Source organism: Protopterus annectens, chromosome 2.part2, assembly GCF_019279795.1.
Source record: "Protopterus annectens isolate FY-2018-M chromosome 2.part2, PAN1.0, whole genome shotgun sequence".
NCBI classification, from domain to species: domain Eukaryota; kingdom Metazoa; phylum Chordata; order Ceratodontiformes; family Protopteridae; genus Protopterus; species Protopterus annectens.
Genome location: NC_056730.1, coordinates 357413977 through 357441524, shown reverse-complemented (window position 1 = coordinate 357441524; position 27548 = coordinate 357413977).

Sequence of the window (27548 nt, the reverse complement as noted above, 5' to 3'; positions counted from 1 at the left end):
CAATACAGCTGAGAGCTGTCATTTTCCAGTTGTGGTCTGCTGTCAAGCTCCAGCTGCAGCCTTCTGCCAGCATCCCCTCCATATACATCACTTTTGCAGGCTGCTTAATAGTGTCAGATCATGCATGCCCTCGAGCCCGTCAGGAGACAAGCCATTTGATACTTCCTGATTTCTTAGAACTCTGCTTGGCCACCTAGAGGCAGAACCATTCTCATCTGGACTTCAGAATCCCCACATAATACGGATCCAGAGCTCTATGATGGAAATGAGTCATTTCTCTGGACCTGCAGCCTGATGCTCTAGAATGTCGGTCTACTGCATGATGTGCTCAGTACTCATGCCTCTTGTAGCCTAAGGTAACTGACATTCTGATTCTGTCTGGCCATGTGGAACTCCTCTTGGATGCTGAGGGTCAGATCTAATTTTGTCCAGATGTCTAAAGAGTGAACTTAGCTTCTGCTGCACACCAGGAATTTCCAGGGCAGGGGTGCACCACTTAATCCTCCTTTCACAAGTGGGAGCTCTCCTGGGCCAGATACTTTCTGCCACATGCTCCCTTCCAGGCTTCCACTGAATGTCCACCACTCAACCCTTCTTACACAGATGGGAGCTTTCCCTGGCCAACTGCTTTCTGAAACATGCTCCTTTCCAGTCTTCCATCAGAGGACACCTGCCAAGCTGCCAATTCAACCCAACCAGGAGCCTGCAAACTCCCACTGTAAGCTCCTGCTAGCATCCCCTCCACTTCCATCTCTCTTGCAGACTGTATAATTGTGTCAGATCATGCATGTTCTCAGGCATTCAGGTTGACAGACCACTGATACTGCCCTACTTCATGGAACTCTCCTTGGCTGCAGAGAGGCAAATCCATTCTCATCTGGACTTCTGAATCCCCTGTAATATCAGTCCACAGCCCTATGAGGGACTTAGTTATTTTTCATGACTGGTGGCCTGAGGCCTGGGTCTCTTGCTTCTCCTGCAGGCTGCCCCCCAATGTCAGGTCATGTGTTTCTCACAAAGGCTCCAGGTGGCTGAATTTCTGATTCTAGCCAGCCACATAGAACTCTTCTCAGCCACTGAGGAACAGATCAGTTCTTATCTGGACTTCCATAGGATCGCAGGATCATAGGATCATAGGAGGTTACTAGGTTATTGGTCCTGAGGGCCTTATAAGCCTAGCCAATAGTTTGTCCCATGTTTAGACAAGTCAGCACACAAAGTCCCTGTCCAGCAGGGACACAGGTGGAATCCCAGGGGTGTATTTTCTGTTTCCCATACAGTTATCCAGGTTGCGCTTAAAAAGGGATAATGAGGTACTCTGCTTGACATGTAGAGGGAGTCTATTCCATATATGGAGAGTCTCTGGGATAAAAATCTGTCCCACCAGCAAGTCCTATTGATATCACAAACCAGGTTGAGTACGTGCATGCGGGTTGCTCGAGTGGAGCTTGACTTGCAGATATGTAGCAGTTCCATCAAGGCAGGGTCTGAGATTGCTTTGTATGCCAGACAGAGGTCATATCTGAGGAGTCTGTATGAAACTGAGTAGTGAGACAGAGCTTTTTGCCTATCTCTGTAGGGTAGACGTTTGAGGCCCTGGATTCTCCTGGTGAGGAACCTCTGTGGTCTCTCCAGCTGCTGCATGTGCTTTGCAAGGTACATGCTGAAGGTGGTGTTGTACTCAATAATTGGCCTTATAAGGGAAGAATACAGGGATGTTATGACCTCTTTGTCCCTGGAATGAGATACCCTTACCTATGAGGTGGGCCATGTAGAGAGCTTTCCGTACAAAGGAAGCAACATGGTGGTCAAAAATCAGGTTGCTATCAACCTAGGTGGCCAAATTCCTCACTACTCATTGTGTACTTAGGACATTATTATTAATGTGATAACATGTGGGGATGTCACTTTTCCCAAAGGGGATGATGATGCATTTTTGGCATTCAGCTTGAGGCCATGTTTCTGGCACCAGTCATTTGTCTGGAGGAAATCCACATCACTTGGGAAATTGATAACTGTACCTAGCTTGCAGTCATCTGCAAACCTGGTCTTAGCCTGTACCTCAGAGAAGTATATCCTGAATAACAGAGGCCCCAAGACCAATCCCTGGGTACTCCACTCATTACGGATCTACTGCTTGAGGTGGCTTCCCCTATTTTGATTAGTTGGATTGTATCAGTGAGCCAGTTTGCTACCCATCTGGTAACATATGGATTGATGCCTAGTTGAGAGAGTTTATATACTATGCCTGAGTGGGGAATAGTGTCAAAGGCTTTGGCCAGGTCAAGGTAGGTGGTGTGCACCATCTTCCCCACATCCATGGCTTTGTTGACTGACTCAAAGAAGTCTACTAGATTTAACAGACATGACCTCCCCTTGACAAAGCCAAACTGTGTGAGGTTGAGTATTTGGAGGTTGCCAGTGTTCCTGTTAATGAAGTCCATTATAATCTATTCCACGGCCTTGCAGATCAGGCTAGTTAGGCCGATGGGTCTATTATTTCCTGGATTGGTGGATGCTTCACCGTTGTGTAAGGGGATGACAATGGCTGTCCTCCACTTGGCTGGGAGAAAACCAGTACTCAGGTACTCAGGCTTTGGTTGAATAGGGTGCCTAATGGTGGTGCAAGTTCATGCCTGAGTTCATGTAGGATGCAGCCTGGGATGTTATCGGGTCCCCTGGAGGCTATATCTTTTGCCTTTGAGAGGGAATTGATGACATGTTCTCTAGAGATAAGGGTAGAGGGCAGGTACTGGGGCTATCCTCATTTACTGACGGGGGGACAGAGAGGATAAGTTTTTGCTGAATCTGTCAGCCAGTAGATTGGCTATATCTACAGCATTTGTGTATGTGGTGCCCCTGACCACCAGTTCTGAACAGATCTGGGTGCTTCCTTTGAGATTGTGGACATATGTTAAGAAGGCCTTATGACTGTCTCTAGTAAATGTGGCCAATTTGGACTCAAAGTTGGCTTTAGAGGATTTCACTAAAGCTCTTATTTGCTTGTTAAGGCTTGGACACCTGCTCCTTCTTGGACCTGGACAGCATTTTTTTCCTTTTGTTATATAGTTTATTTATTGCAGATGTCCACCAGACAGGTTTACTCTTTCTTGCAGAGGATGATTTTGTCCTGTCAGGTGTTTTTGATTCCATGCATCTATATGCATCTATATAAATGCTCGTACTGTGGTGTAGATTTGGATATTGGTGCCAGTTCCTACAGTGGGGAGGGTGTTTTGAAGCTGTTTATGCCATACCTCAAGAGGTTTTAATCAAAGTTTTTTTTTTTTCACCCTAGCTAGAGGGGGGACACGGGAGATGGTGACTTTGAAAGTGACCACTTTATGGTAGGATCTTACCAGGGAGGATGCTACTGTAGGGGTGCTGCAGTGGTTACTCATGTTGGTTAATACCAAGTCCAAGATATTAGCACCTCTTGTGGGGGTATCAACTAGCTGTTCCAAGGCATTTGCATTGATAAAATAGAGGAATCTCTGGGCATTTGTGTTCTGGCATGAGTAGTTTTTCCAATCTATGGTTAGGTAATTAAAGTCATCCAGGATCAGGGTAAAAGGTTGAATCTTCATAGATTTGAAGAGGTCTAGATAGGTGGAGTGGGCATCTTGAGTCAAATTTGGGGGTTTGTAGCTAGCTATAATTTGAATAGGGGTCTCGTCAATGGTTACTGAACCTGGAGTGTCTCCTGTGCGTCATACTGTTTGACCAGCCTGGAGGTGTGTGTGTCTTTAATATATATTGAAACTCCACCTCCTTTGGCTTTGCTGCCCACATTTTGGGGTCTGAATATATGATAGGATGAGAAACCAGGTAAGGCTGGGGTGTTTTCTGCAGCTTTGAACCAGGTTTCTGTGACTGCACAAATGTCAGCATGTTCCAGGGTTAAGAATGCTTTCAATGAGCGCAGTTTCATGTTTAGACTCCTAGCGTTTAGCAGCATGATCTTTAATTTGCATTTCGTTGACATTTTTATGTTGGGTAGCATCAACCTCATGACTTTTCCTAAAAAAGGCACTGGTGGGGAGGCAAGGGCCTTTGCCAGTAAACCTGAAGCCTGAGTGAGACAGATGCAGGCCATCTCTAGCAAAGCACCATGGTCTGTTGATCATATCTTCCCAGGCTGTCAGGTGCTGGAATCCCCTGGAATGACACCAGAAAATAAGCTAATTGTTAATGGCACAGTGGTGCAGTGCTAGTGTTACAAGAGGTTGTCCAGTTTGATTCTTGGCTGATGTGCCTTCTGTGCAGAGTCTGCATGTCCTTCCTCTGTTTGTGTTGGTTTCCTCCAGGTAATCCAGTCTCCTCACGCATAAAGACATACATCTGGAGTATTTCTCCCTGAACCTCCAGTGAAAATTGGCTTTCTTCCAAGTTGGACTTTCCGAGTTAACAAATAATAAATAAATAAAATAAAGTCAATCGTTTTCTGTTTGTATTCCAAGGAGAGGACTTAGTCTCTGTCACACACCAGGGACTTCCAGGGAGGGGGCCCATTGCTGGACCTTCCTTACCTAGTTGAGAGCTCTCCTGGGCCATCTGTTTTTTGAGAAATGCTCCCTTCCAGAATTCCATCTGGGAAGACTCCTTCTGAGTTTCAGATTCAACCCAGCCAGGAACTGTTTGACCCCTGCTACAGGTGCCTGCCAGCATCTCCTCCACTTCCATCTCTTCTGCAGGTTGTCTAATTGAGCCAGATCAAGCATGTGCTTGAGACACTCAGGAGAGCTGCCCTCTGCTAATGTCTAACCTTGTGGAACATACCATGGCCACCAAGATGGCCCAAGACCTGGGGCTCATGTTCTCATGTAGGCTGCCCCCCCCCCCCCAGTTTTGGATTGGACATGTCTCTTGGAGCCTCTCGGGATTCACCTTCCGATTTCTCCCCACCTAATAGAACTCTCCTTGGTAGTCAAGGGGCAGATCCATTCTCATCCAAACTTCAAAATCTTCTGTATTACCAATCCAGGGCCTTATGAGGGACTTAGACATTTTTTGGGGGACTGGGTCTCATTCTCCTGCAGGCTGCCCCAGTGTGGATCACATGTGTCTCCTAGGGCATTTGGGTGACCAACCCCCTGATTCTGCCCAGCCGCAATCTCTTAGAACTCCACTCAGCCACCAAGGGGCAGATGCATTCTCATCTGAACTTCTGAGGAGGGGGCATAGTCTCCAGTGTACACTGGGTTCTTCCGGGTAGGGGGCATATCCCTAGACCCTTCATACCAATTTAGGAGCTCACCTGTACCAGCCAGTTTTTGCACATTCCATTCTTGACTTCCATTGAGAGCCGCTGTTCAACTCTCCTTACCCAGGCAGGAGCTTTCCTGGGCCAACTACTTTCTACTGCAAGCTCTTTTTCCAACTTTCATTGAAGAAGACCCCATTCAAGCTGCCCTTTCATCCCAGCCAGTAGCCCTCATGCCCCTGCTCTCTGGGCTTCTGTTGAGGTCCCTTTCAAGGGAGCAACACTCTGATTCTGAATGACCTTGTAGAACTCCTGTCATCTGCCCAAGGGTAGATCTTTTCCCAACCAGACTTCTGAACCACCTTCTCTGCTAACACTCTGGGAACTTTTGCAGATTCAAATTTTATTAAAGTGTTTATGCCAACCTTTATTCTACAGTGGACTTTTATTCGTGACAACTATTGTGGTGCTTACTACAATTTGTGACTTGGTGTGCCTTTTCGTATTTAAATTTTGCACTGTGCTCACTGATCTCTACAAATGAGCTTTATATTGCTGTCAATGTTTTCTCAGGTGTTATTTGTGAATTTTGTAAACTGTGGATCCTGCCAATACATGCTCAAATCCAAGGAGTTTACCAGTCGCAACACCAGTAGAATTTTTGACATCAAGGTTTTTGGTAATTGCAGTAGCGATTGGGTGGTGTACCTGGCGTCGTGTTACTGTGGGGGTTTTTATGTTGGACAAACATCAAGGGCTTTGAGACTAAGGATGAATGAACACCGTAGCGATATCAAGAACCATAAGGAGACTAGTGCTCTATATCAACACACTTTAAAACACCCTCAGGCTAGGTTTACCTTTATGGTTATTGACCGCATTTCTGGAGATAGAACCAATAAACAGGGCTGGCATGGGTCTTTGGACCAAAAGGAGAAATACTGGATTACCACATTGGGGGGTTTATTTCATCCCGGATTGAATGACCATCTATAGGAGTAGTTGGTCACAGAAGCAGTATGGTATTTGATAACTTTTATGTTGATTCAACTGATTTGAGCAAGTGGATTATATATATTTTTTTAGGATATCGTATATTTAGCAACTTGGCTGGTATTGATTATGAGTCCTAATTCAATTATACATAGTATACAGTATGTACCACACAGTATGTATAACAGCATACCCAAATTTGATATAGGTACATATTGACTCTACTTTTGGCACATATATGCCTTTGATTTTTTTGGTTTGGATATAGAATGTTCAGGTTTCTTATCCCAATCATTCCAAAAACCTGATATTTAAAAAAATTTTTGGTGCCTTTAACTCATAATTGAAAAGCTGAAGATTATTGCTATTGACCAAATATGGGTATATGACAGGATGGATAGACTATAGTATGCAAACCAGTGGCCATGTATCATGACCAAAGTAATTTTTGGGATGTTCATGTTAATTCTTAGGACTGTTCCCATTATCATCTTAGACAAGTCAATAATATTTAGTTATATTCATTAGTACAATTTCAGTCCTGGAAGCTAATGATGTATGTTATGGGCTTGTCTTCGATATGAGATTCTTATTGTGGATGTTGCTGATTTGCATTTAGTATTGACATTATTATTTTCATGCATCAGTCATTAGTTTTACTTTTATTTCAGTCATTTTTGTACACCCATACATGTATTGTTATCATGATGTTTTCAAATATGGTTTATGTTTATTAATTCTGCTATACCATGTAAATTGAGCATTATACTTTGGTGCTCTTGATGAATATTGGATTAGTAGCCAGGGTTTATGGCTATTCAAATACTGTCCTTTACTAATATGAATATGGGAATGGTTATACCTCAATATTATTATAACTTTTTAATTCTGTGGTGGCTCACCTTACATTTAGGAACAACTATAATAATGTACACAGTACCCTTGTACTTGTCAGTAAATGAAGATTTTTCTAAATAATCATTAATATTCATGAGCAAATGACTGTTATTGGCTCTGGATAAGTATTTAAAAGATGATTAAAATGCAACTTGACTATATTGTGTAACACTGAAGAAGGCTGTTGGCCGAAACTAGTCTGTTATGGACACAAGTATTTAATAAATTTATTGAACTCTGTGCTGCCTTGCTGGTCTATTTGGTCAATTTGGATTTATGGTTTGGACCGTGCAAACCCCCTTGCATAGGACTTGGTACGTGCTGCACATCACCATTTATACCATCCATGTATCAAACCTGGCCATGTATCATCTTGTGAAATCATGCTTGCAGTGTTTTTCATTCATGGATTCAACCAAAAGGAGACCAGGTAAGAGTTCTAGATGCTTATTTCAAATTCACAATGTTTTTGTATGTTGTACGTTTGTATTAGTTTCCTATGAAATATAAACAACCATGTCTGTACTTCTCCTCAGCTGCCAACTACTGCTATAACACACTTTGCTTCCCTAACTAGATACCATTTTGCGGGGAATTTTACCACTACAGTACAGCAGCTCTCCATGGCCTCAAAAGTACACATGCTGCTTTAATTCCCCCGGTCTGCTAAGAGCATTATCTTATTTTGTAACATTACCCTAATAGAAGGCATTGCTCTCACAGTTCTGCAAGGCTGATCATGACTGACAAGTCTCTTTTTTTCCAAAACCGTCACACCCTAAGCAAGGACTAAGAAGGTCAGTAACGAACTGCCACTGCTGCATGAAGAAAGTGATATACCTGCCAAGACATTTGAGGGATGTGCACAACTTATCACAATCAACAGTACATTCTTTGTCATGGCAGCAGTACCTCAAAAACAGCCAAGAGATGGGGAAATATAAAACATGCAGGTGATTGCACTGCAGTGCAGTTGTTGAAGACTTGAGCCAACAAAGTGCATCAACGCACCCTTGCCATCTTCAAACAGATTTTAGAGACAAATGTGCAAGTCCATCTCAGGCACAGTGCAATGTATGTTGATGTATAAGTTCAGACATCAGAGGCCTACACTACTACTTTTGCTCAGATATGAAAACTAGTAACAGAGTTCAGAAAGTGGAAAAAGGAAAAAGGTATTGCAGTTATTCACAGTAAGATAGTTACTTTTCTCTGGAAGTCCATCTCCACAAACTTATCATCTGAAGCCTTTATAAGTTCAAGGAATTTATTAAAGTACATTTTGATACCTCAGACAGAGTCCTCCAGACATAAGGCTGGCACTATAATCTGCTACATCCAGTCTCTGATTAAATGTATGAAGTTTATGAATCTCAGAGTTTTTGCCCTTGATTGTTAGTGAGAGACTGATACCCTCATTAAGGTTAAACCACTCTGGAAAGCATCATTGAAAACATCAGTAATGTGATGGAGGCAGGAGGTACAGATGTGAGACTTAGCAAGGTGCCTACCTCCTGAAGCACCATCACTTTACAAAGTCATCAGCATTGTCTTGAAGACAAAAATATAATTCATGAATTACCCATAGCAACAAAAGCTGGAAACCAGGGCCACATCAGGGCAAGATACTATCTCATACCGCTGCTACTATTCCAAAATACACAGGGACCAGTGCCATATTTAACACTGCCTTCCAGACTATCTGCAAATATACAGAGCTGAGTATATTTTTTGGTTTTAGAGTTTGTACTGTTAGTTGTTGCTTAGATCTCTGTTGAAACTGTTTTCCCTACCCCCCACCCCATTTTCTGCTGTATCTTCAGTTGGTATACCTGGCTTTTGCAGCTTGTGTGTTATCTAACTCAAGGATCACTTAATTTGACCTGTTAGTAACATCCTATATTTAATTGCTAGAACCTGTGTTCTGAGAGACTGCCTTCCAGACTATCTGCAAATATACAGAGCTGAGTATATTTTTTTTGGTTATAGAGTTTGTTAATTGTTGCTTAGATCTCTGTTGAAACTGTTGTCTCACTGTTCTGAGAGACTGATCTGCAAATATACAGAGCTGAGTATATTTTTTTGGTTTTAGAGTTTGTACAGTTAGTTGTTGCTTAGATCTCTGTTGAAACTGTTTTCCCACCCTCCCTATGTTTAGTTTGTAGTTTAAATTTGGTGGCTTTTGCAGTTGCCCGCCCCATTGTAGATTTGATCGGGGACACTCCCCCAGTCCCATCTCTTTACCATATTCTACCTAATAAACTCTTTCTGCACTTGCTTTTAGTCATTTTTAATTTAATTGCATTTTTAAACTGTGTTTGGTCTAATATTGCTACATACTCAAGTGTGCTAGCTTGCACTGCATGTGAATTGTTTTTACTACCGTTTTTGCTACTTTTCTGTAAAAAAAAAAAAACTGTAAGTCTGTTTATACCTTTCCTGTAACTATGGTTCGAGATACAGATTTGCTGTATCCAGGACCGTATGTAAGCTTCTGAGCCCCCCAAGCCTTTCTGTGTTGGAGGGACGCCTTCTAGCTTATCAGTGGGAGTGGTAAGCACTAGGTAACCTATCTACCACATAAGGAGTAGGTCTGGCCCAGAAATTGTAGTTATTGGCCATTTGGGCAATCTCTTCTATCTCTCAAAACTTTCTGATTTGAAAGCTTGTATTTGCACTTATTTCTGTCCTGTAACTCTTCTAGTGCAGATACAGATTCTTAGTTTTAGCACTTAGATTTGCTTATTCATGTTCAGCACTTGTTCAGAACTTGTAAGCACTAAATAAGCTACTAATTACTATAGCAATCAATCTTCCTCATTACCCTGAGGAAAACAGTTTTTGTACTTACTTTTCTCACTTGCTTAGAGAAAAACAGCTCTTGTACTCACTTTCCTACTTATCTAGAGGAAAATAGTTTTTTATTCAGGCATATCCAAGGGTCAGCTCCCAGTGTTCTCTCCTGTCTATCTGATGAATCTGGGCATCTTGAGGCAATGTAGAAATTGCCTCATGTACACAGACAACCCTCTCCTCCTACCACCCAACGCTACAACCTGTGAGAGTTGCACTTATCTAGCCAAACTGGAGGTAAAGCTCTCTCCAACCAAGACTCAACTTAACAGTCATGAGGAGAAGGTAAACATTTGCACCACATCACACTCATCACATAGTCTCACTAAATCTACACCACCAAAATCCACACATAGTAATACAAAAACATTTGCAGAGGCTCTCAATAATAATCTGTCTAAGCAATAGAGACCTCCAAAGCAGAAACACAAGCAACCTCCATCCCCCAACACAACCCAAATGACACATAGCCCACAGACTCAGTGTGCCACTCAACCACAGCCAATAAGACAAAACAACATACCCAACACACTAGTTATAGGTGACTCTATAGTCAGGCACACTGATGTCTCACTCACCAGGCTAAACAAGGAGAAGGTTTCTGTCGGCTGCCTGTCAGGTGCCAGGATCTGCCACATAACCCATGCACTCAGGTCACTCCACAACAAGTACAAATATGACTCTATCATTGTCTATGTTGGTGTGAATGACCTGAGATGTACCTCCCTGGACTACATGAAAAGAGACATGGAAGAGCTCTCTGATCTTGTAGCCCAGGCAGGTATGACCCTAGCTTTGAGTAGCATTCTGCCATCACCTAGAATGATACCGCAGTACAAGGACAAAATGATTGACTTCAACAATTGGCTAAGCTTCTGGTGTTATTCTAAGGGGATCCAGTATCTGGATGACATGATCGACAGACCATGATGCTTTGCCACAGATGGCCTGCACCTGTCACCCCTGGGATTCCGGATACTGGCTAAGGCTCTTGCTGCCCCTATAGTGCCTTTTTAGGCAAGGTTCAAATAACAAATTGACCACCATAACAGGAACAGGCAAGCAAAAACTGAGGGTAATGCTACTCAATGCTAGAAGTCTAAATCTCAAAATGCACTCACTCGAGGCACTCCTTAAAATGGAGAACATTGATATCTGTGCAGTGACTGAGACCTGGTTCAAGGAGCCAGAGAGCACCTCTGCACTACCAGGCTGTAACTCATACCACACTTTTCGGCCATGTAACCTGGACCAAAACACCAAAGGCAGAGGTGTGTCCATATTCATTAAGGATATCCACACCTCAGGGCTAGTTGCTCAGCATAATGCATCCGAGGTTATCCAAGTGCAACTAACTCTGGGCAAAACTGCAATCCAAACTGTAACTTGCTACAGATCCCCCACCATGCCCCAGGATTCCCACTCTTCTTTTCTTGATGCACTGGAAAATATTCGGGTTCAACAAAACACCCTAATAATGGGAGACTTTAACTACCCCACCATTAACTGGGAAAACTACTCATGTACCAACTCCTTAGCTCAACGCTTTCTGGAATTCATAAACACCAGTGCCCTGGATCAACTTATCCACACCCCCACCAGGGGCAACAATACCCTAGACCTAGTCATTACCAACATGAGAGACTGGTGTTCCACACCTGAAGTCAACGCCTTGTTGGTCCAATCCGACCATGAGCTTATCACCCTTGATATCCACATTCCGCCCCCACCCCCATTAAGGAAACACAGTAAAAAATTTCTCCAAAGCCAACTCCATGCTTCTTAAGACAGAAGTGGTGAACTTCATGCAGATGGACAATACAGTTACAACTGCTGAATCCTACACAAATGCACTCTATAAGCACTTATATGAGTGCATGGATCATGCTATCCTAAACAGAACCATGACACTATCCTCCAAAAAAAGGAAGCCAATCTGGTGGTACCCTGCCATAAACAAACTGTACAAGAGAAGGAATAAACTGTTGCAAAAGAGAGTAAAATCCCATGAGTGGAGGAGCTCCCTGGTCAGCTTTAGTAAGAAGCTGAGATCCCTTATAAGATCCTGCAAAGCTAGCTATGAAAACAAAATTGCCACTAATTCCAAGGACAGCCACAAAGCATTCTATAGCTATGTCAAGCATCTCGATGGCAACACCCAGATCTGCTCTGAGTTACAGCAAAAAGGCAAGAAAATTACAGAACCAATTGATATTGCCAACATCCTGGCAGATAGGTTCAGTGCTAACGTTACCCCCCCCCTCTCAATCCCTAAAGGGCCCATATCTATACAAGAAAAATGCAGAATCCCTGTAATAACAACTACACAGGTAAAAGCTGCACTCTATAAAGCCAAAAACACAGCATCCATGGGACTGGACAGCATCCCAGGCTGCATTTTACACGAACTTCAGAACGAACTGGCTGCCCACTTAAGCACCATATTCAATAATAGCCTCACATCAGGCTTTGTGCCCACTGAATGGTGCACAGCAACAGTTATCCCACTCCACAAAGGGGGAGCCACCACTGATCCCGGGAACTATTGAGCTATTAGCCTGACGAGCCTGGTCTGCAAGGCCATGGAATGGATCATCATGGAACTCATAAACAAAGACATTGGTAAACTGCAAACTCTGGATCCCACCCAGTTCAGGTTTGTGAAAGGCAGATCATGCCTCCTGATCCTGATCGACTTCTTTGAGGCAGTCACCAAAGCCGTAGATGGAGGGTAAGGTGGTTCACACAGCCTGTCTTGACCCCGCGTAGGCTTTTGACACCATCCCCCATTCTGGAATTATAGCTAAACTCACTAAACTAGGTATAAATCCCTATGTCACAAGATGGGTTGCCAACTGGCTCACTGACAGAACCCACACTGTAAAAGTTGCAGACTCCAAATCTGACCTCAAAGCAGTGACAAGTGGAGTACCACAGGGTTCCATCCTGGGACCCCTCCTGTTTGGTATCTACTTCTCTGAAGTACAGGCTAACACAAAAAGCCTCTGGATAATGAAGTACATAGATGACTGCAAACTAGGAGCCATAGTCAAGTCCCCAAATGATGTGGACATCCTACAGAAGGGCCTCGCTGAGACAGATGCCTGGTGTCAGAGCCATGGCCTCAAGCTCAATGGCAAAAAGTGCAGTGTCATCCCCTTTGGTAAAAACTCTGTACCCATGAACTACCACATAGGCAGCAATCTACTTAACACCGAATGCGTGATAAAAGACCTTGCGACCCGGGTGGACAGTAGTCTCTCCTTTGATAGTCACATCGCCACAGTAGTCAGGAAGTCCTTCTACGTGACACACCTCATCATAAAAGGGTTTTCATCCAGGAAAAAAGAGATCATTGTTCCCCTCTACTCGACACTCATTAGACCCATTATAGAGTACAACACCCCTTTTGGAATGTACCGCACAAGACATCTGCAGCAGCTGGAAAGGCCACAGAAGTACCTCACAAAGAGGATTACTGGCCTCAAACAAATGCCCTACACTGACCGCCTCAAAGAACTCCAGCTTTACTCAGTAGCATATCACCTACTTCGAGGTGATCTCTGCCTAACATATAAAGCTATGTTAGACCCAGAGCTGTTGGACATGCTACACCTAAAGAAATCCTATTCCCTCCAAGCTACATGCTCTAGGTCACCACAATAAACAGGACATGCTGGAAGGATAGATTCCTGTCCCAGAGACTTCCAATACTCTGGATCAGGCTACCCATCTATGAAAAGCAAAGTTCTTCATTAGCACTCTTCAAGAAAATTCTTGATGAGTGGATGGGAAATAAGAAATACACCCCGGGAATCACTTCTGTGTCTCTGCTTGACAGTGGCACAGGAAAATAACTTTCTTGGGTGGCTTAAGCCAGGGAACCTTATCGGCTAGGCTTATGTAGGCCCTTGGGCAGATAGCCTAGTACCTACCTATGAACCTATGAACCTATGAACATGACAATAGGAAACCTACACTATGGCAAACAGATCCACATAGATGGTGGAGACGGCCATGTCATTGCTGTGATGAAGTGCAAAAACCTCTGCCACCCATGGTCCAGCACACTTCACATGATGCTCATCAACTATACGTAGCACACCAGTTGGCTACTGCTAGGAATGAAACCACTGTGTGTCACGTGACCTGTTTTGAATTAAGGGCTTTAAAGTACATGCTTATTGTCTGTCTATTATTCATGCACATACCAAGTCAAGTCAAAGTCAAGTCAAAGTAAACTTTATTATCATTTAGAGCTACACATGAGTTGCCTAAACAAAATTTCATGCATCAGCTCAATTCTTGAGATTACAAAGGAAAGTGAAACAACACATACAAGTAGAGGAATAAACATAACTAACAAATACACACAAGAAAGAGCAGAGACATTTACCAGCACTCGTATATGAAAAGAATACCCTTCCCTGAGTTAAATTAATATCCTATTTAAAGTAATACAAAACACACTACAGATTGAAATGCATAAGTTATTTATTTAATATTGCACTTGAGTGAGTTAAGTAATACTGACTATGGATATAATAAATATATATTGCACTTTCTTGGAATATATGTAAGTATATATTGCACAACTAAATACAAATTGACTTATTATGTGCCCAGACTCCTGGGATTAGTGCCCGAGTCCAGAACTCTAATCACTGTAGGGTAGAAACTGTTACTGAATCTTGTAGTCCTGCAGTGGATGCTGCGATATCTTCTGCCTGATGCTAGAATGTGTGCTGTCCTGCATTATTTTGGTGGCCTTTTGGGTGCTTCTTGCAGAATAAAGATGTTGTGCTGATGGAAGACTGGAACCTGTTACCTTCTCTGCAACCCTCACCACCCTTTGTAGTGCCTTCCTTTCTGTAACTGGGCAGCCTCTAAACCACACTGTGAAATTGCAGGTGAGGATGCTCTCTGTTGCACCTCTATGGAGAATGGAGAGAATATGAGGAGGAAGCTTAGCTTTTTCAGCCTTCTTTAAAAGTGGAGACATTGGTGTGCTTTCTTGACCAGTTGACTGGTGTTTCCAGACCAAGACAGATCCATTGATATGTGCACACCTAGGAATTTCATCATGTTAACCCTCTCCAGACTCTCACCATTGATCATGAGCACTGGATGGTTTGTTCTCCTTTTTTCTAAAGTTGATGATAATTTCTTTGGTCTTCCTTACATTCAGGTTAAGGTTGTTCCCTTTGTACCAAATGATCAGAGATGCCACCTCCTCTCTGTACGCCATTTCATCCTTTTTTGTGATGAGCCCCACGACTGTGGTGCTATCAGCAAACTTGATGATAGGGCTGGACTTCTCCTTAGCATAGCAGTCATGGGTCAGGATGTTGAATAACAGTGGACTGAGGACATATCCCTGTGGAACATGGTATTAATCATGATGCACTTTGATGTGTTCTTACCTGAACACACTCTCTGTGGTCTCTCAATCAGAAAGTCCAGGATCCATTTACAGAGATGTTTACTGATTCTTAAATGTGCCAGTTTTTCTATCAGCTGCATTGGTACCACCGTATTAAATGCAGAGATGAAGTCTATAAATAGCATCCTCACATAGTTGTCTTTGTCCTCTAAATGCTCAAGAGAGATGTGCAGTGCTACTGATATGACATGAGCCATGGATCTGTTAGCTCTGCATGCAAACTGCTGAGGGTCAAAATCAGGAGGTAGGCATGATGAAAGATGCTTTTTGATCAGCCACTCAAAACATTGCATAACAGTGGATGACACAGCGATTGGTCTGTAGTCATTAGGGCTAGAGGTAGTGGTTTTCTTAGGCAATGGGATAATGTTAGTTTCCTTGTAGCATGAGGGTACTTTTGCTATTGCAAGAGAGGTGTTAAATATTTCCTTCAGCACTGTGCATACTTGATCAGCACAGCCTTTTAACACCTTGCCCAGTGTGTATTCTGGGCCAGCACCCTTCCTGGGGTTCAGTCTCCTTAGCTCTCTTCTTACCTCCACTGTGCTGAGGCTGAGTACTGCATCCTCCACATCAGTAGATAGTTTTAGTGCCAACATGTTGTTTCTTTCCTCAAATCTACCAAACATGTTCAAACTGTCCAGGAATTTAGTGCTGTCCTCACACTGTGCCAACCTGATTTTGTAGTCAGTGATGTCCTGTATGCCTTGCCATAGTCTCCTTCAGCCTTCATGTCTTCAAAGTCTCTGCACCTTCTGTCATACTCCGTCTTAGCCTCCTTTATACCCTCCTCAGATTACCTCTTGCTACACTTAGGGCTGCTCTGTTCTTCACCCTGTAAGCTGTGTTTCTGTCTTTCAGAAGCTCATATACCTTAGGTGTGAGCCATGGCTTCTGGTTAGCTCTAATAGTGATACTCTTGGTATTTGTTACCCCATCAACACAGCTTGAAATGTATGCCATCACTACCTCAGCGTATTCATTAATGTTCAGATGCTGATTAGCTGTGGCTGCCTCCTTGAACACATCCCACATGATTCTATCAAAGTAGTCTTGGAGGGCCTCCATAGCCCTCTCTGGCCATACCCTGATTTGTTTCTTCGTGTTTTTTTTTCTAACCAGTGCAGGTTTGTAAGCTGGTGATAGCAAGATGGTATAATGGTCAGAGTTTCCCATTTGTGGAAGTTGCACTGCCTTATAAGCTTTCTTTAAGTTTATGTACACCCTGTCCAGGATATTTTCACCCCTTGTAGGAATATCCACATACTAATGATCGTGTGGGAGTACATCTTTCAGATCTGCTTTATTAAAGTCACCAGCTTCCACATGTACAAAGTTAGGATATTTACTCTGCAGCTCACCCATGTGATTGCATAGTTTATTTAGAGCCTCACTGGTATTAGCACTAGGTGGGATATACACCACTGTTACACTGAGTCAATTCAGCTCCCTGGGCAAGTAAAATGGTCTACATTTAATGGACAGGAACTAAGTTCTCACAGCAGTGTTGATAGTATGATTTCATATTTGCTGCACTATCTTTTGTTAAAATTGATGCAGACTCCACCTCTTCTGGCCTTTCCACACAGTGTATGTTTTCTATCTGCATGAAACAGCATAAAATTCTCTAAGTTTACTGCACTGTCATTTATCTTGTCATGCAACCATGTCTCAGTAATCAAAAATAAACTATTATTTCTCACCTTGTTCTTGTTGGAGAGTTCCAGTCTCATGTAGTCCATCTTGCTATCCAGTGATCTCACATTAGTTAGCAGTGTAGTTGGTAGTACAGGCCTGTAGGGGTTTGATTTTAACTTTACATCAAAACCTGCTCTGCAACCTCTTTTCCTTGTTCTCTGACATCTCTTTCTCTTTTTTCTTGTCTACCATATTCCAGAAACCGGTTTTACCAGTTTCAGGCACTTTAGAGTGTGAGGAGTTAAAATACCCAGTTGTTGTAGCTCTGTTTAAGTAGTAGGCCCCAGATACTCTCCAGACTTCAGAGCATCCAACCAGCAACATGTAGATGTTGACTGTTTAATTTATAGTAACTTCTGTCTACTATACGTTAGTGTACCTTCAACTGGAAGTGCAGAAATAGATTTTTTTTTAAATTTTCTGTGCAAAAGAAGACAAAATATGCATCTCTCTAGAATAAGCTGACACAGCCACAGCCACACAGGATGCCACCTTTATATATATATATATATATATATATATATATATATATATATATATATATATATATATATATATATAATATATATATATATATTTGTGTGTGTGTATATATACAAGATGCAAGATTAAGAAAGATAATGCTTATGTTAATCTGACTTTTCATTTCCTCCTACTTCTCTTTTCATTAGTTATAGTTTTTGATCACAAAAATATAATTTCTAGATGTAATCCCTTTAGACTTATTAAATTCCTTTACTCTCCCATAGACCAGGAGTAACTGACTTTACACAGATATTTACAGATATAACCAATATCCTCAGACTGTATAGCTAAACAGGCTTTTATTGAAAACATGCCCCATTCAGGCAGCTTTTCTCCTCTCTCCATAATTCTCATTCAGGTTTTCTTGCATTAGAAGCCAACTGGCTATATTAATAGCCTAAAATCTGCACTACACTTACTTGCATTTGTCTATGTTGTTGCCTGTTTCTAAGTGGCCATTGAGAAGTGATTAATACACTCTTCCCAAAGTTCTTTTTTACCTCAACCCATTCTCCATATCCTACTTCGATGTACTTCCCGCTTAGAACAGAAAATGGAGGGAGCACCTGAACTTTCCACCTCCAGCCTTCATGCAGTTGGACTCCTTAAACAATGCCTAAATTGGTTGGTGGTTCTGACACTGTCATTTTAATTGAGATCAATGATTCCAAGTGGGTAGACTAGACATTTACTGAAACTATACATAAAATGATCAGTTCTTACCTCATACCTCCAAACGACCACACTCTAGGCACTATCCTGTTCACCCTAATGTTCTCCAGTTCTGCTGGACATGTACCTCAAGTCATCACACCATACAAATACTAGAGTAACTGGACTGAATAGAGGAATATAGGAAAGCAGAGAAGGAATATAGTGATTTAATAAATAAGGGACACAGGCTTCATTATTTTACACAAAAGGATGTACAGCAGAAATTTAAAATTAGGAATCCTAGCATGGCCCAATTTTACTGTGTTCCAAAAATCCATAAATATCTGGTTAACCCACTGGGACGTCCTATAGTCTCGGTGTGTGGTTACTTTTCTCATAATTTAGCTTGCTTTCTTCATGAATTCCTATTACCTACAGTGAAAAAATTGCCCTCTTATATCAGGGATGTGTTTGATCTGCTGGATAAATCAAAAATATGATATGGGAAGAGGACATGTATTTCCTTGTAATAGATGTAGTAAGTTTATATACCAATATTAAACATCAAGACGGTATCAAGGCTATAAAATATTACTTGGGGGAACTCCAGTAGTGGAATATGTTACAGATTTGATTTTGGTATGCCTTAATAATAATATATTTCAATTCAATGGAAGCTTATATAAGCAATCGCAAGGAACAGCAATGGGGGCAGCATTCACTCCAAGTTATGCAAAGATTTTTATGGGTTATTTTGAAAGTCGATAGATTTATACAAAAACATTTTTTATTATGTACAAAAATATTTTCGATTTATCGACAATTTAATATTCATTTGTAAAGGAGGGCAATATCAAGTTAAAATGTTTATAGATGAATTACATGAAAATGAAGTTGGAGTGAAATTTGAAGGTTTGCAAATAGGAAAGGATGTGAAGTATTTGGATGTTATTTTAAAAGGAAGAAAGGGTACATATATTAATACTAGTACACATTTAAAGAAACTAGTTTTATTTTACATGGAGAAAGTTTTCATCCCCCTCATACTATAAGATCCATTCCTTATGGTGAATTTTTAAGGGTGAAAAGGTTATGTAGTGATCCGGTTGAAACAAAAGTGGAATTAAATGAAAGTTATAGAAAATTTTGTAGAAGAGGTTATAAAGAGGTAGATGTGAAAAAAGCTTGGATAAGGTTTTAAAAAATAAAGGGAATGGAAATAGTTATGGGGTAAGCAATGATGAAAAGGAATGTATATATTTTACTTCGACTTATTGTGTGCTTTCTGAAAAGGTTACATAACAAGTTAAATACTTTTGGAATGTGGTTAAAAGGGAGGTAGATTTTTTACAGTGCAAACAAGTGTGCTTCTCCTTCAGAAGGGGGAGAAGCAAAAAAGATTTTTTAGTACATAGTAAGTTTAAAATGCCAATAATAACAATTAATAAATAAATAGATAAGCAGGGAACTTTGATATGTAGAAAATGCAGTGTGTGTAAATATACAGTTAAGGAATTTGGAAATATAAATGGAATATTATTTCAAACCAATGGAACATTTAACTGCAGTACAGAAAGGGTTATATATGGGTTAAAATGCCCATGTGATAAATTTTATGTAGGAGAAACTAAAAGACAATTCTCTTGCAGGTTAAAAGAGCACATTAGAGACATAAAAAATAACAAACAAGCCCTATAGCAGTGCATTTTAGCAAGTGTCATAATGGTAACCCGTTGGGGTTGCAAGCCACAGTGCTAGATAGGGTATAGATGAATTTATATATGAATGAACAGCAAGTTACATTGTTATTAAGAAAAAAGGAAACTACAATGATTTTAAAGTTTAAAGCAATGAGCCCACAGGGTTTAAATTAGGAATGTATGTGGAAAAGTGTGCTGTGAAAGAGTAATGAATGTTTTAGTGATTAATTCATTATTTTTTTAATTGTTTAATTACATAGTTGGGTAGTAAAATTAGTATAAAATGGGGGATGTAAGTTCATGATTGTATACTCTGTTAAAGGTGAATTCAGCTGAGGAGCTAGAGAAATACGTGTTGTGGACTTGTTTTATTAAAACGCTACTGAATTGCACCGTGACTGGCTTGGAGTTTATGGTCTACTATATTTTTGTGTATCGAGACGTGGTTCATCCAATGCCTAAATTGGTTGGTGGTTCTGACACTGTCATTTTAATTGACACCAATGATTCCAAGTGGGTAGACTAGACATTTACTGAAACTATACATAAAATGATCAGTTCTTACCTCATACCTCCAAACGACCACACTCTAAGGCACTATCCTGTTCACCCTGATGTTCTTCAGTTCTGCTGGACATGTACCTCAAGTCATCACACCATACAAATACTAGACTAACTGGACATATGTGATAATGAAACAAATGTATAATCAATATATCTTCTTGGAACAAAGCTTATTATTAGATATCATTGGAGGAAAGCAGACTAAAAGTATAAGCAATGAATTTGTGAAAATTTACAGCAATAAATGACAGAGGCAGATCAACCATGCCATTCATTGAATAAAACAATTACCATGAATATAAAGAAAAGAGTAAACTCTATAATCATGTAAATCTAGAAATATGCACTGTAACTTATGTTCCCTAACACTAATTCTGATTCCTCTGTCCCATATATATATATATATATATATATATATATATATATATATATATATATATATATACACATTGGTTTATAGATTCATAGGTGTGTATTAGGCTAACGGCCCTGGTGCCTTTGCAAGCCTAGCCATAGGATTACCCTGGCATAGTGCCACCTGGCCTTAGTTCCCAGTGCCTCTATCGAGTACAGCCACTGGAGTTATCCCCGGGGTGAATTTTCTGTTTCCCATCCACTCATCAAGATTTCTCTTGAAGAGGATCAGCGAGGTGCTCTGCTTGACATGTAAGAGAAGTCTATTCCATAGCATAGGCAGTCTCTGGGTTATGAACCTGTCTCTCCAGCATGTTCTGTTAATTGAGGTAATGAGATTAAGGTCTCTGGAGTATGTGGTGTGGAGGGATTTCTTTAGATGCAGCATTTCTAACAGAGGTGGGTGAGACATGGCTTTGTAAGTCAAGCAGAGATCGCCTCTATGTAGGTGATATGAGATAAAGAATAGTTGGAGTTTTTTGAGTCTGCCCATTTAGGACAAGAGTTTAAGGCCTAGGATGCTCTTTGTGAGGTACTTTTGTGGCCTCTCCAGTTGTTTCAGGTGTCTAGTGAGGTGCATGCCAAATGGGGCATTGTATTCAATGATTGGCTTAATGGGGGAAGAGTAGAGGGAGACAATGCCTTCTTTCTTCCTGGATGCAAAACCCTTAATAATGAGATGTGCCACATAGAAGGACTTTCTGACCACAGTGGCAATGTGGTGATCAAAAGAGAGGTTGCTGTCAACCTGTATTCCCAGATCTCTTATAACACATTTTGCATTCAGCTGGCTACCATCAATGTGGTAATTCATGGGAACCGGGTTTTTCCTAAAAAGGATGACAGCACATTTTTTGGCATTGCGCTTAAGGCCATGTTTCTGACATCAGTTGTTGGTCTCAGTGAGGCCATTCTGTAGGATGTCAGCATCACTTGGGGAGTTAATAATAGCTCCCAACTTGCAATCATCTGTGAACTTTGTCAGTCAGAGTTCCTTTGTGTTGGCCTGGATCTTCAGAGAAGTAGATACCAAACAAGAGAAGACGCAGGACTGAACACTGTGGGACTCCACTCGTGTCAGTAGTCTGATTTGGAGTCAGCTACTTTCACACTCTGATTTCTATCTGTGAGCCAGTTTGCAACCCACCTAGTGATATAGGGGTTGATGCCTAGCTTAGTGAGTTTTTCTATGATTCCTGAGTGAGGAATGGTATTAAAAGCCTTGGCCAGATCAAGGTAGGCTGTATGAACCACATTGCCTTCATCCACAGCTCTGGTGACTGACTCAAAGAAGTCAACCAAGTTGAGCAGGCATGATCTATCCTTCACAAAACCAAACTGTGTGGGATCCAGAGTTTGGAGATTCCCTATATCCTGGTTTATTAGGTCCATGATGATGATGATGATGATGATGCATTCCATAGCTTTGCATATTAGGCTCATCGGGCTAATGGGGTGATAGTTCCCAGGGTCTGTAGCCACTCCTCCTTAGTGGAGAAGAATGACTGTCGCAGTGTACCATTCAGTAGGGACAAAGCCTGAGGTGAGGCTGTGATTGAACAGGGCACACAAGTGAGGTGCCAGTTCCCTCTGTAGTTCATGTATAACACAGCCAGGGATATTGTCAGGTCTCATAGAAGCTGTATTCTTGGCCCAGGACAGTGCTGTTTTAACCTGTGTAGTAGTAATACTGGGTGCCTGACAATCTACTGGTATTGTGATTGGTCCTTTGGGGGGGGAGGTAAAGTTGGCACTGAATCTGTCGGCCAGTATACTGGCAATATCTGTTGGCTCGGTATAGGAGGTACCATTGTTCAGTAGCTCAGATCAAATCTGTGTATTGTCGTGGAGATTCTTTACATAACTATAGAAGACCTTGTGGTTGTCTTTACTATCTGCTGCAATTCTACTTTAATAACTAGCTTTAGAGGATTTGATGAGGGATCTCAACTTTTTGTTGAGGCTGATAAGGGAATTTTTCCAGTCTTGGGACTTCACCTTATTCTGCATCAGTTTCCTCCTTCTGTTGTAGAGTTTGTTTATGGCAGGGAACCACCAGATTGGCTTCCCTTTTTTGGAGGAGAGCTTCTTGGTTCTATTGGGTATGGTGAGATCCATACATTTGTGTACATGTTCATACACTGCATTGGTGTATGATTCAGTGGTCATACAACTATTCTCCATTTGCATGAGTGCCGTGAAGTTAGCCACCTATTTTTAGGAGCCCAAATTTAGCTTTGGAGAAGTTTTTCATGATGGCTACCTTTGCGGGGGTGGGTGGGTGGGAGGATGTGAATTTCCAAGGTGATTAGTTTGTGGTCAGATCTAACCAGGGAGGAGGTGATTATTGGTGTAGAGCAATGGTCGCCCATGTTAGTAATGAGCAGGTCAAGGATGTAGCTACCTCAAGTAGGGGTAAGAACAAGCTGATCCTGGGCATTGGAATTAATGAACTCTAGGAAACGTTGGGCAAGCATATTGGCACATCGTTTTCCAAGTTAATGGAGGGGTAGTTGAAGTCACCTAGTATATAAAATATGCAGATATATGAGATATATATATATATATTTATTTATTTATATATATATATATATATATATACATATATACATATATATATATATATATATATATATATATATATATATATATATATATATGTATATATTGGTCTACTTCTAATGATTGAAATGCCACTTGCCTGACTTTCTTATGACTGAGACAACTTCACTGAAACCACATTTGAGCGAACACTCGGATCGCCAACTGAAAACTCCTGGTAAGTAACCACTTTTCAGCACAACAAAATAAATTAAAACCTGAAGAAACTTAAACCACCCATGTGGGGGGCTTTGCCCTCACACCCTCCTATGTGGGAGGGAGGATGCACCCCCACACACCTACTAACTAAATATACCAGCTCCAAGATTGGACTACAGTGGGGAAAGGGGCAAAGTTCACCATGTTGGCCAAGTGGTTACTTATCCATTGTTCCTTATCAGTGATCCGAGAGTTTGTTAAAATGTGGTGTCGGTGAAGTCTTCTCAGTCTTATGAAAGTTGGGTAAGTGAGATTTTCATCACTTGAAGCAGACCCATATATATATATATATATATATATATATATATATATATATATATATATATATACACACACACACACACACACACACATATATATATATATATATATATATATATATATATATATATATATATATATATGACATATGTATGCATATTCCTGTATGATGATATCTTCAGGCATCCATTTCCAATATTTATATATTAGAGCTAATATAAGATAGAATTTTCTTGGCTACTACAACTCCTCCCTGGGCAAAAACACAAGTCATCTTTTGGAGGGATTAACTTACCTAATGTGGCTGCTACAACCAAGGTAGCTCAAGCTCAGAACTCTTAAGTCGCCCACCAGAACAGTAGCATGTGTCAATAATCTGCATCACCCTTTTGGTATCTCCAAAAAGCATTGGTATGTGATAAACATACTGTAAGTTGGCAGGAAAGAGTATTGTCAAAGGCACTAACTCAGTCAAGGAATGCTGTCTCATTAAGTGACTTGTTCAGAGAATGAAACCCAAGACCACAGGAAACAACTTGCTCACAACTCCTTCAGCCAATTTATTACAACATGATTAATAGCATTTAGGCATCTTTAGCCATATAATTTTTAATGATGCCCACATTCATATGGATGAGCATTGCAGTCCTGATGCAGAATACAGCATTATTTGAGGAGGTTTTGTTAATGTTACATGTTTATAAGATCCATCCATGGCACATCAAGATACACTTTGTCAGCTACTGGGGTGATGGGGTCCAGGGAGGTAGTGGCTAGAGACGCAACTTATGGGATGACAGGGTAAGTTCTCTACTCTACTGATATGAGACCAATTGCCAGGCTGTCTGCAATGGAGGGGTACTCAGTAAGCAAAGCCAGTTTTTGTAGGAGATGGTGGAGTATGCATCCTGGGGCCTATATGTCAGCCATGATGCTGAGTGCCCGCTCTGGGAGGACCTGATACTTACTGATCTATGGAGATGAGATAAAGGACAAGCATCATGGATGGAAGGGGGGGAGAGGGATACAGGGAGTGACCTATTGAAGTGTGCAGGGGCTATGTCGGCTAGCCAATTGTGGGTGCAGTTGTGTTATTGTTAAATACTAATTTGGAACACTTTTAGACTTCAAACCTACACTTTCATGTAGACTGACAAGTTTACTTTGTGTTTCCCTTTGTTTTGGAGGTTTCAATTCATAATTGGCCTTTTGACTGGGAATCTAGGTTTTTCTTCTTTGATCTGGAGTGCTTGTTGAAGCTTTTTTCCAAGTTAGCTGTTGTTCTAGAAGCATAGTTTTTTAGTTGTGGAGCTTTGTTCTTTTTTTTGTTGTATGGCTTTGTTAGCTTTGAATTCCTTATTGAATGGACTACAACAATGTAGCAACAATCAATTCAATAACACTCATACCCTGAAAGCTATTCAGCTATTCAGAAAAAAAATAAAAAACAAACCTCACCAAACCAGGCAAATCTTTTTTTTTTTTTTTCTTTTTTGAAGGCAGTCATATTTTCAAATACAAGCGGAGGAGGGCAAAGGGGCCAACATATTTATACAGATTATTAAGATTTTATGAAAACTTTTAAATCTATTATCTTATAAATCTATAAAATCTTCAAATGATTCACAATGAATGATTCACATTCCACATGTCCATATGTTGTTGTTTCTTTTCATAGTCTATTTTCTGCTGTAAATTTTGCTGTGTTTGCTGTTTTGTACATACAACACCTTGCAGTTAAGTCTAGTATTGAATTACCTTATTTAGCAGACAGTTCTGTTAAACTCCAACCCTTCCAATTCCTCTCAAATCAATGATGGATGACACAGGATTTCTTTTGATGACTTTGTTTGTCAATTTTACTCCAAGAGTTTTGGACAGATTCCTCTCCCCCAAAAAAACAAATAATAAAACTAATCTTATCTCATATTATCATAATATATTATATAAAAATCAGCATAACAAAAGATTACAGTATTGTGTATAACATTTTATGCTGGTCTAATCAAATAAAGACAGAAAAACAAGATTTGACCACAGACTAGAACAGGCTAAGACCACAAAAACAAATTTGCATCTTTGCATCTTTCTGAATGCAACCCAAAAGTCAATTTATCAGTAGGGTACAAAGACACCTACAAACATTTTCATTCTCATCTGTACCATTACCCCAGATAACAGCATTCCTGGTTATAGTGTTATTACACAATCCCATTCATCTCCCTGATCAGTTCTATCTTAGGAGATTTTCGATTAAGGTGTAACTTTACCAGTTAAAACCTATTAATAATCCTATAGTATATCACTGAATAAGAGGTAAACATATCCATTGATAAATCTTCCAGTAAACTGCTAAAGTAATAGCCTTGTGCCTTATTAAATCAGAAAATAGAACACATTTTTGATCTAGTGACTAAACATAGTCAAACAGAAGTAGAACACTTTCACAATCAATCCTTTGTCCATAGATCGCCTGCCCCAAGTGTCACACAAGCAAGCATAACAAGCAAGTATTCAATTCACATTTTTTTAGAAAGCAACCAACATTTATTGTTTAGAAATGGAGAAAAATCTCTATTAAGACCATTCATAAGGTTAGCTGCCAGTGTAACAATATATCATATCTTCAGCATCCTCATGTCCCTCCTACTATAATTAATATAATAATTAATTAATTAATAATTAATACAATATGACAAACACAAACAATAAATACAAATACAATACAATGGGCAAAGAAAAATAAAAACCAAATATAAAATAAAAAAAAAAATAATAATATACACTAACTACCTACTATCTATCTAATCTACAATAAAAAAAAAACTGATTAATTTAAATTCATTTGGGCCTGAAGGAAGCTGTCTAGCAGTCCATATTGCCATAATGATTCTTTCTCTCACTTTTTTTTTATTTTCCACCCCCCTTAAATCAATTGATATATTTTTCAGACACTAAAAAGTCATTTTATAGGAACTACAGACTACAGAATGTTTAGGTAAATTAAAAAAAGGTCCTTCATGAATATATCTACAAACATTGCAACAACAACATTTAAACAGCTAAATGATTGGCAGTAGATTTTTATGTACTGGCTTGATGTAAATAATTATTAACATGTGTTAAAAAAGTGGAATAATTAACTGGAGGGCCCTTTATAATAAAAACAAATCATCTATATACCTACAGTAGAATAATATATCAGGAAAGAGACCAGTGGTAGGTAGAATTTCTTTTGCCACCATGCCATTACTACACCAGCAAAAGCTGGGGTTACTGTGGCCCCCATTGCTACTCCTCTCAGCTGTTTTGTTTTGAGTTTGTTAGAGAAAAATGAAACTTTTTAACCTACGCCTGAAACCAATAAACCTAGGGGGATGTTTAAATGTTGTTGTTGCAATGTTTGTAGATATATTCATGAAGGACCTTTTATTAATTTACCTCATCTAGATCGGACCATCAGTACACAAGGGAGATTTAATTGTAATTCTACTAATTTAGTATATATTGCCTTATGTTCAGG